Source organism: Lemur catta, chromosome 13 (assembly GCF_020740605.2).
Source record: "Lemur catta isolate mLemCat1 chromosome 13, mLemCat1.pri, whole genome shotgun sequence".
NCBI classification, from domain to species: Eukaryota; Metazoa; Chordata; class Mammalia; order Primates; family Lemuridae; genus Lemur; species Lemur catta.
The window spans coordinates 10,056,031-10,068,269 of NC_059140.1; positions in this window are offsets into that span (position 1 = coordinate 10,056,031).

Here is a 12,239-nt window from a genome sequence, read left to right on the forward strand (position 1 = left end):
TAAATGTCTACTGCCGCCAGGCCCTGTGCTAGCTACCAGGAATATAAACATAACAATGGCCCTATTTTCAAAGGACTTAGATTCTATACTTTTTGTTTTTAAGTCTTCTTAATTCTTTTGTATTCATCACAGCGGCTGCTATAACGTTAAAACATAATGATTAATCAAATATTTGCCAATTAATTGAACAAGAATATCTTTAAGTTTAAAAAAATAACGACTGTATTCTGTAGTTAACACCCCTTTTCAGAAGAATAGCTATGTGGGCATATGCTTTTTACACTTAGGACATTTGCAAAACAAAAGATGTACTTGATTTGCCAACTGGAAGAAATAAATAACTGTAGAAATTGTAGTCTTCAAAGCTTTTCTTCAATATAAAGATTGGAGATCACTGATTTTACAAAACACAATTGTAAATAATCATTTCATACCTCAAATGTCCACACTTTTATATTTAACAAGCCAAAGGTGTTATGTTTCTTTTGCTCACAATCAAATAAGATCTGTACTTTAATTCCCAAAATTTTTAGTGCAATGAGGAGTGTGATCAATAAAATTTAAGATCAATAGTAAACATGTTCTCTATAGTAGTTCGGTGAAAAGGTATTTTCTAGTGATGAGATACAACAGATAATATTTTTCCATTTTCAAACACTTAATCCTCACTACATCCCTGAAAAAAGGAGGTAAATGATATTATTGACATTTTACAGAAGTAGATAGTAAATTCTTTTAAAAATTTCTTAGCGGCAGAGAGCTATAATGTCAGAGTTGTGACTACAATGTATTTTGAAATTCTAGCCAAAGCAGCTTAAAATCTCATTTCCCTTCAAAAGTATAAAATGTCAGTAAGGTTTATCTATAATACATTACTGTGATTTTATTATTCCTTATTCAAGCTACAATTCTTTAAAGACAAGTCTGTTTTAGTTCATTTCACCCATCACAAGAATTTAAATACATACCTATGTAAATAACTTTAACTGCAATGTCCCCTCCCTGCCACCAACACTGGTAATGACTTCCATGGCCTACTTCTATAAGGAGTGGACCTCTATCATTTCTATCAATAGCAAAGCTAATACAAAAAGTGATCTCTAACATTATTTTGCTCTATGAAAAACTATTAAAAAAACACAAAACAGTAAAAAGTACCCATGTTCCATAAATTCTATTTTAGAGTGTAATGACATCAATGCAAAGGTTTAATGGGTTTGCACTGCAGCAAAACATTTGATACGTCCTGGCAGAATTTTACCTACTGCACCAGCATAAAAAAAAAAAAAAAAAAAAAAAAGCAAAAAATTACAATGAGTTATTTTAAGTGATTTCCAAGGACGAGCCTGGGTATATTCAATACTCATTCACTTAAAATAAATTAGACATTCTACCTTTCTACAGGCTAATTAGATCCATGATCTGATAACACAGAATGCCATGGCTGCCTAAGCTGCTGGTAAGATATGGGGAGATCTGAACACCTTTGCTACCTAAGTAGAAGGAAAATGGTAAAACTGTTCACTTGGCTCACATCTCATAACCTGACTTCCAGCGATGTTAAAAATTGTTGCTGCAATAATTTTGAAAACAATGTAGTCTAAAAAACAGGGGATAGATTCACTTAACCCTAAAATATAGAATATTTACAATATCACATCCCATTTAGCAATTCAATTAGAAATGTCTTCTTTAGTTTTTTTCTCCTACAAAGCACTAGGCTTAAAAAGGGAAGATCTAGGTTCAAAATCCTAACACATTTGCACTTGTGTGACTTGAGAAAGTGATTTAACTTTCATGTACTATTTCCACATCTGTGAAAAATGAACTACAGAATATTATATAAATAGAGACTTTTCTAGAAGGTACTGTCTTTATTTCCCCATCAGAAAAAAAAAAAAAAAACAAATACTCCCTCAAATGGAAAATATATGTCAATGTATTTCAAACACTAAACCTGTAGGTATTGAATTACTCAAAGTGCATTTAAGAGATAAACATATATACTATATATTTAGTAACTAATAGTTAATATATTAAATATATTTAATAAATATAAGAAAAATATAGAAATGATTTGATACATAAATGTGTTTAATATGCAAATATATTTCATGTGTATTTAATAAGTATATGTTGACAAATCAAACAGATCTATATATAATGTTTGAAATATATTTGTACATTTTTCCATATGTACATTTTGGTTTTAGAAATATTCCCCACAACACAAGAAAAGGCAAACTAATCAATCATGATAAAGGCAGATTAGTGGTTGCCTGGGGATAGAGCAGAGAATAGAGAACAGGAAGGAGGGATTATAAAGAGGTATGAAGAAACTTTTGAAGGTGATAGGTAAGTTTATACTATCCTGATTTTAGTGTAGTGATGGTTGCCCAGGTGAATGCGTATGTCATAACTGATTACCTGTAAAGTTTATATATGCTCGCTTTATTTTATATCAACGATATCTGGGCAAATAAATAAACAAACAAATAAACAGGGCCAGGCATGTTTAATCTTAGAACTTTGGGAGCCCAAGGCAGGAGGATTGCTTGAGGCCAAGAGTTCAAGGCCAGCTTGAGCAACACGGTGAGACTCCATCTCCATAAAAAATAAAAAATGAATAAAAAATTAGGTGGTGTGTGCACCTATAATCCCAGCTACTGAGGAGGCTGAGGTGGGAAGATTGCTTAAGCCCAGGAGTTTGAAGTTGCAGCGACTTATGATCATGCCACTGCACTCTAGGCCCAGGCAACAGAGTGAGACCCTGTCTCAAAGAAAAAAGAAAGATTTAAAACAATTCTCCACGGTTGTATACCCACATTTAATGTCCAGCATTTTAGAATGTGTGCAATGCATATGAGGCCTCTAACTATTCTGTTTATCATATTTTAGTCTTGGTAGTATTTTCACTGTGAAATAAATACAGTCTTTACTACTGATTTCATGATTAAACTCAAATTATTCTGGAAAAGTCAAGGTTATTAGCTTTTCAAAAGTTAATATACTCCTGATCCAAGTATTACTTTTTTAATGGAATAATTAAACAAATTAATGTTTGTTTTCCTGATTCTGTATTTCCCCACTGCAAACTTTTGGTCTACACATATTACTGAGGGTGCACTCATTGTTTGTGGGTAAAATCAAGTTTAAAAGAATTATAACTTTAGAAAGTAGAACTAAAGTTCAAAGCAATTTTAATGAATTTGTGAAATGGTCTGTTTCAAAAGAAAAAACCAAACAAACAAGATGACTGTGAAACTGCCTTTACAAATTGATTAAGGGGTGCAAGGAGAGAACTGTAGTAAGGGCCTAGCTAAAAATAATGATAACCATTAGCCACTGTCCCCCTGTTTGTTTCTCTATAATTGCCACTCTGGAGCCATATAGCTGGTGGTCAGAAAGACTCTTAGCTTTCTCCAAAGATAACATCTATAGAGTAACCTTTTTGAAACCTAGGGGTAATTTCTGAGTTATCTTCCAGGTCCTGCATTCCAGTGGAATGGCTGATCCACACAGACCAGAGGCCAATATACTGAGAAACTCAGTCAACTGGTCTTGTGCCCCCACCCAAGAACCTGGTCGGCAAAGAAGACAATTTCTACAACAGTATGGTTCTGCCATGAATCCAGACAATTAGCAGACTCAATTGCCTGCACCAAACTGTCTTTAAAAACCCTGTCTCCCAGATTCTTGGCAAGGCAGATTTGAGAAATTTCTTCTGTCTCCCCACTTAGCGCTTTGCAGAATAAACTCTTTCTCTGCTGCAAACCCTGCTGTCTCAGCGTATTTGCTTCCTCTTGGGCAGTGGGCAAATGAAACTGGTTGGGCAGCAATAATCCTTAATAACTAAAAGTATTCTTAATTTTAAGAAGTATGCAATTTCAAGCAAAATTCACATAGAGCTCTGCTGTCTACAAACTGTTTTCATATTTGATCCTTACATCAATCCTGTGAGATTTATTATTAACCCCATTTTATAAATATGGTAACTGAAGCTAATGAAGCTAAATAAATGAATTTCCCAAGGTGACTCAGCTAGTAAATAGAGATTCCTAGACTCAATTCCAGGTCCATGTACTTTTTTTTAAATTGTGAAATAATCAGATTTTCAGGAAGTTACAAAAATAGTACAGAGGACCTATGCATCCTTAACTCAGTTTCCCCCAATGTTTTCATCTTATATAAGTATAGCACAATTTCAAAAACATGAATTCACATTGGTCTATGTACTTTTTATTATATTGCCTGGGAATGATAGTGGACTATAAACAATATGACTCAAAGATTTTTTTTTAAACTCAAGTCTTCGGTGTCTGCTTCCCTGACCTTCCAAGGTGACTTCAATGACATTCACTCCCCCAGCTCTTCCAATATTCATGTAAATCCTAACTTCTAAGATTAAAATCTTATTCCCAAAATATTTTAAATGCCTCTCCTTTGTTATCAATCCAAGACTGTTAACAACCATATAGGTAAATAATAGACACAGATGTAAAGGTTTTAGATAGATTGACCAGTATGTTCATGGAATACTCTGGAAAGGATACAAAACAATCTAGGAATGGCAACTGACTTTGGAGGGGACATTGGATGGCTAGAAGATAAGAATGGGAGGAAGAAATATTTTTTACCACACACCCTTTTTGTACCTTCTTGAGTTTTATAGCATAAGCATGTATCACCTACTCAAAAATGAAGTAATTATTTAAAAATATATACCCACATAATTTTTGTTTTATTACTCATGGACCCAGAGGTTTTCTCTGTCTGTGGTCATTTACTAGTTTTACTGCATCTCAAACCACTGAACTATAAGTAGTAGTGAAGACTTTTCAGGAATGAGGTTTTTAGCATTCATACAAAAAAGAGTGGCTATAGAGCTATTGTAAAAGCTTCTTGAGTTTGGAAGAAGAAATTTTCTCATTAATTCATTGGTATACTTAGCAACTGCCCATGACAGATACAGAAACAAAAAGTCCCCAGCACTGTAATTAAAACACAGATAAAGTGCTAGGAGCTGCCATGAGAGGTTGTGTGAAGACATAGAGACAAATGAATTTCAGAGATTAGTCATTAGCATTATTTTTAACTGATAATAAACTAATCTTATCTCTCATCTCATCCCCTAAGGGAACTATAGCTTTTTTATCCTTATTATGAGATCAACAATTCCAACATTTATTTCCTGAAAGTGACTAGTTGAGAGTATGATCTGGGAATTTTGATAAATTGAGAGATTTAAATCAGAGATGATATAAACTGCCACAATTTACCAAAACTTTTGCCCTAAAATGTACATTCTGGGAACCTGGTAAAATGAAGCATTAGAATATTTTTCCTAATTTCTAATGCCAAATTCATTTCCAACTGATAGATCTCTCTCCCAAAGAATTCAAGGTTTCTATATGGCTTTAAATAAGAGAATACTTTTTTTAAAGTTCTTTTTCAATCCTTGTAAATTACAATGGGAGAAAAAAGTTTGCTTTGCACTTATCTGTCAATGAGCTTCAAAAAGCTTAATTAATAAACATAGTGAGAAGGCTCATCCTGGAGCTTTAAGTATTTTTAAAGGTATTTCCTCAAGTTCCTCATGACAGAAAACAAAAAAGACCAAAAATCAACCTATATAACACAAAGCTGTCAGTTCTCAGTACAGATGATAGCAATGAGGGTATAATTATCATAACTATACATAGGTGTGTAAGTACAGTGTCAACCAAGCTTTAGTCAAAGACCATCTCCAAAACTAAACAACAGAACAGTGTTTTATGACGCTAATCTATTTAAGTTACCTGCATTGACAGCATGGCCTAAACCTGCATTCCCCAACCCCCAGATCCCAGAGGGGACCAGCATGTTAGGAACTGGGCTACACAGCAGGTGAGCAGCAGGCAAGCCAGAGAAGCTTCATCTGCATTTACAGCCACTCCCTATCGCTACCATCACCGCCTGAGCTCCTCCTCCTGCCAGATCAGTGGTGGCATTAGATTCGCATAGGAGCTTGTACCCTCTGTAAACTGTGCATGCAAGAGATCTAGGTTGTGTGTACTCCTTATGAGAATCTAATACCTGGTGGTCTGAGGTGGAGCCGAGTTAGTGATGCTAGTGCTGGGGAGTGGCTGCAAATACAGATTATCATTAGCAGAGAGGTTTGTATAATTATTTCATTATATATTACAACGTAATATAATAGTAATAGAAATAAAGTGCACAATAAATGTAATGGACTTGAATCATCCCCAAATCATCCCCTTCCCCACCCCTCATCCATGGAAAATTTGTCTTCCATGAAACCAGTCCCTGCTGCCAAAAAGTTTGGGGCCCCCTGGCCTAAACTATGTATGTGCTTTCTCTAACATCAGTATCAGGAAAATACACATGTAGGTTTAAAGGTAGATTAACACAGAAGGAAGAGTGGTTTTATACTTTCATATCCCCATAGAGAATGTAGAATGCTTTATATACAGAACCGGTTTCCCCCTCAAAAAGGTTAATATAAAACATTCAAATCAAGCCTGAAAGCCGGGCATGGTGGTGCATGCCTGTAGTCCCAGCTACTTGGGAGGCTGAGGCAGGAGGATCGCTTGAGCCCAGGAGTTTGAGGTTGCTGTGAGCTAGGCTGACGCCACGGCACTCACTCTAGCCCGGGCAACAGAGTGAGACTCTGTCTCAAAAAAAAGTCAACAAATCAAGCCTGAACACCTATTTTGAAATCAGTTAAAATGCTATTTCTCATCAATTCCATGCACTTTTCAAGAATTATCAATCAATGAAATAATGTGCCTAACCACCTTCTAAAAATAAAATCTAACCTATCAGGCTCCAGATTTCTGTTACAAAGGAATAAAACCAGTTTTAAGTATCCATTAGTGCTTCAGGAAGCTCTGAAACCAGCATTGCCACTCAGAATTTCCTAAAACTTCACTGGTTCAATGCATTGTGTAAAATAACTCCCAAACACCCTTGACAGCACAAAACCCATGCAAATGGTACCTTCTTGTTTCTGCACTAAGTATCTTCAAAATTTCTCAAGTCTACACAAATCCAGTATTCATTTACAATATTTGGTGAGCACTCACTGTGTGCCAACAAACCAGACCTGGACCACATACGTGAACTAACAGAGTCTCTGCCCTAAAGAACTTAATAGTCTAGGGATACAGACAGGACTAGCAGTCAACTATAGCACAGTGTGTTAAGTTAAACTCAGGATAGGAATAAGGATGGAGTATTAGGGGAGCACAGAGAAAAAGCTAATGCCGAACTGTTTCACCATTAAAAACCCGTAAAATTTCTACACCTTAGGAAAACACTGTGGCTAATATGTTATTTTTTTTTAAACCCTTAAGGGTAAGTGATATGCAGGGGTTAAATATTAAGAATGATTTCTTTTGATGGCCACTAACCCTAACTCTGTGAAGACGGATGACCCTAACTCTGCAAAGTAGGATTCCTTAATTAGATAATGTAACATGAAACCCTCTGAGATCTCGGGGGAAAATGTCATAAGTTGAAAATCATTGAAGGAGCAAGCCACTGTAAGGGTTTTAAGTTTATCTTATCCTTTAGTACACTGGGGTAGAAAAAAAGGTTGAGATTTATTGTCATAATGAATTTAAAGTAAGATTGAACTGATAAAAATTTAAATATATTCATAACTTTCAGGAAAAATCTATAGGGCAGCATAGTATGCTATAATATAGTATAAAAGTGAGGTACTCCTGTGTATCTAACAATCCCTAGATATCCTCATACTCCAAGTGCTGAAATAGTATCCTCTTTTTGAGGAAGAAAAAAACACTTAAACACAAGATAATATAATGTTATAGGAAAATGAAAGTTAAAATATCTCTTGAATCTTCACTCTCTGATCAATAAGAGAGGAAGCCTCTGCATGTTAAATGAAGTCACTAATCACTAACAGACTTGCACTGCTGTTTTGCGTGCCTACGCACACAATCTTCTTGGCATACTACTGCCTCCTGGGGGTTATAGTACATTGCTACTCTTCTGAGAAAATAATATTATAATAAATAGAAAACACAGACATTATTTTCTACTAACAATACAATGTAAAAGGTCCATGCAGGCCTTTTAATAACAAGTAGACCTTTCTTAAATAATATCTTTTTTAAGTGTCATATTTGTTTCTGTCTGAATAATCAAGAACTAAGTACATAATAAAACTTAATTATAGAAAGTGGTTGGTAAAATGACTAAGAACATCAGGGCTTATACAGCATTTTGCATTTTCAAAACATTTAGTCAACATTAAATGATTAATTCTTACAACATTCTTGAGATCAACATTACCACCATATTTTCTACAGAAAGTAAAGAGCAAGGTTAAATGAAGTATTAGAAAGTCAAGAATTGGTCAGTAACTAATCAGCAAAGTGCCTCAGGAGAATGGTTTAATGTAAGATATGAAGCACTAATACATTAACTTACCTCTAATACCCCCTGACCTACCTCTAGGAGAAATTAATTACTCTGTTGTCTGTGGCCCCATAGCATTTCACAGGGCTTAATAATTTTTTATTACATTTATTGGATTGTCAGTCTCTCTGACTAAACTCTGTTCCTCCACAAGACTTTGCAAAGTGTCCAGCACATAGCAGACATAATAATGGATCATTCAGTCATTTGTTCAACAAACTATTAACATCTACTACATACATTCACTGGTCTAGACATGAGGGATACAGTGGTGAATAAGAGAGCCAAGCTCACTATTCTCATGGAACATACATTCTAGGAAGGAAGGAGATAACCAAACCAAACAAAAAAAACCACGAAAACAATCAGGTAGTAAGAAGAGCTAAAGAGAAAATTGAAATAGAGTGACATGACTAAAGGTGACTAAGTGGTTATATTAGATTAGGCAATGATATTCAAGCTGATATCTGAGTGTAAGAAAGAACCAGTCATAACCACATGGTGAAAAGACAATTCTAGGTGGCAAGTTTAAAAGGCCAAAAGTGGGGAAGAAATGAAAATGTTTAAGGAACTGAGGGGAAAAAAGACTGTGGTTAGAGTATAGTAGACAAAGGGGTGAGTATAAAAAATGAAATCAGGGAGGTGGGCAGAGGTCAGAACAGGATTTTCTTGGGCCATGATAAGAATTTTATTCTAAGTGAGATGGGATGCTATTTAAGGCTACATAATACATATTTGCTGATTTGAATTGCTCTAGTTGCCTAACAGGTAGCAATAAAAGGAAAATTAATACTTAGAAAGGAAAATTACTATGCTATTAGGGAGCTTTTCTGTTTTAATCAATTACTTTTTAGTGAAAAGTTATTTGATAATTAAATCCTCAGACTAAAGCATAAAACAGCAGTGTCTACTAACATTTTAAGAGAAGTTAGAATAATGAGATTTTGACAGTCATTATTGGAAGAAATGGAAGAGCTCCTGCATAAAACACTATGCATCGTAGATGACTGTACTAGGATCTTGTACTAGTCACTCATTAATTTTGCAAAGCCTAAGACATCTCCAAATAGCTCCTGATGAGCCAAAGACAGACATCTGGAGACGAGGCTCCTGAGTGAAAGTATGAAAGTGCCATTAAACGTAATAAATCTCTTCCTCTTACCAGAGAAACCAGAATGAAAAAGTAACATATATTTAGAAGAGAGTACACTTTTTACCATATTAACTCAACAAAATACAATAGCCTGGAAATTAAGATCCATTCCATATTTCACCTAAGATGATTCAGGTTCTTCAGAAGCCTCAAGGCTAATACCAAGTCATAACATCGAGATTCAGTTCAATTTAATCTCACAGATTATTACCACAGAGAAAATATCATTTCCTCATTCTAGGTGGCAAGTTCTTGAACATTTGTTATATTAAATTTTGTGTATTTTCTACCTTTGAATATGCTTTATAATTTTCATTAAAAAACCCCACAAAATTTACCACCTTAGCCATTATTAACAATGGAATACTACTCAATTATAAAAAATGACGGTGATCTAGCACCTCTTATATTTTCCTGGATAGAGCTTGAGCCCATCCTCCGAAGTGAGGTATCACAAGAATGGAAGAATAGGTACTACACATACTCGCCATCAAACTGGCACTGACTGATCGACACTAAGGTGCTCACACAGTAGTAATATTCTTTGGGAGTAGAGGGTTTGGAGGTGGGTAAACTCACAACTAATGGACTCAGTGAGCATTGTAGGGGGAAATGGGCATTTCTCAAATCATGGTTTGGATGTGGCAAGGTCATAACATGTAACCAAAATGTTTGTAACCCCATAATATCCTGAAATAATAAAAAAAAGAGAGCTTAGAAATTGTTGACTGAAATATGTTCTCTTCTGCTTTGACAGATAGGCCTTCATCATAACAAGATTTTAAAATACACATAAAACTATTATATTTGTATGATTAAAATTAGCAAAATGTTAAAGTTGATTGAATTTAGTTATCATTGCTTATTTCTCTATGTTCTGTTAATGGGTCAGTGATCTTGTATCCATAATATAATAAAAATGTATAGTTTATGAACTAGTAAAAAAGTGTTCAGTTCAGTGGTGTTAAGTATATTCATATTGTTGTACAAAAGATTTCCAGAACATTTTCACATTGCAAAATTGAAACTCTACACCTGAACAATAATCCTTCATTTTGCCCTCCTCCCAGCCCTTGGAAACCACTATCCTACTTTGTATATTACTTTCTATTTTTTAACTTATAATACTGCATTGTAACAATACCTATGCCTGTACCAAAGAACTATGTACATAGGCATTTGAGTTGGTGTTTTAGTTTGTTTTTTTTTCTTTTAAACAGAATTGCACCCCCATTTCCTAAACCAAAATGCATACAGTGGAAGGGGCTAAGAATTGCCTCTAGCATATAGACTGGAACACAGAAGAAGTGACTAAGAAATATGTTGTAATATACTCTGCACTATTTCCAATCTACCATGAATACCACCAATTAATATAGACTTGCAGGGTTATTGGCAACTACCAATATGGCAACTAGACAATGTGATATGATCTATTCATATGGAAAAATCCATAGTACATAGGTAGAAAGAATACTGTATCTAAAATTAAAAGACCTAAGTTTGAGAACAGCCTAACATATAATAATAAAATCCTCTTATATTTTTAGCCTTTTATATTTTACAAGGAACTTCCACATACACCAATTCATTTAGTCAAGTCAGAATCTCTCCAGATATCAGATTCTTCATCTATAAAACAGGGATAAAAGTATCCACTATGCTGACCTCATAGGATTGAACCCAGAAAAAAAGTAAATAAATGTAAATGTAATATAAAAGTTGTAAACACTACTACATATATATAAATTGTCTAAAGGTAAATTTAAAAAATGCTTCAAGACCAGCCTCAGCAAGAGAGAGTCCTCTGTCTCTATAACACATAGAAAAAATAATCAGCTGGGCATGGTGGTGCGAGCCTGTAGTCCCAGCTACTCAGGAGTATGAGGCAGGAGGATGGCTTGAGCTCAGGAGTTTGAGGTTGTAGTAAGCCACGATGATGACACTGCACTCTATCCCAGGTGACACAGTCAGACTTTGTCTCAAAGAAAAATGCATTACTTCTATCTAACCAAGGAATAGCTGACATGGTGCTGTATGTGCAATTTCTATTTCCTAAATAGAGTATTTGTCAAATAATTTATACAGTATCCTGGATATGAAGAGGGAGCAAAATTTCCTCTATCCATTTGGAACATAGAAAACAAACTCTCTTAAATCTACTAAAAGTGAACTTTTGTACCCCCATAATATGCTGAAATAAAAAAAAATGCCAAAAAAAAAAAACTGAGGTCAAAGTTTTTAAAAAATCAAAATATAAATCTACATACTACATATAACAAGAACAAAAGGGGAGCACACTTTATTCCCACCACATTAAAGGGACAGGATTAATGGCAGGGCATAGGAGCTCTCACCTGTGATCTCAGCACTTTGGGAGTCTGAGGTGGGAGGATCACTTGAAATTGGGAGTTTGAGACCAGCCTGGGCAACATAGCAAGACCCTATATCTACAATTTTTTTTTTTAATTAGCCAGGCATCCTGGAGAACAATTAGTAGAAAAAAAAACAGCCAGATATGGTGGCTCATACCTGTAGTCCTAGCTACTCAGGAAGCTGAGGTGGGAGGATTGCTTGAGCCCAGGAGTTCAAGATAACAGTTAGCGGTGATTGTGCCAGTGCACTCCATCCTGGGTGACAG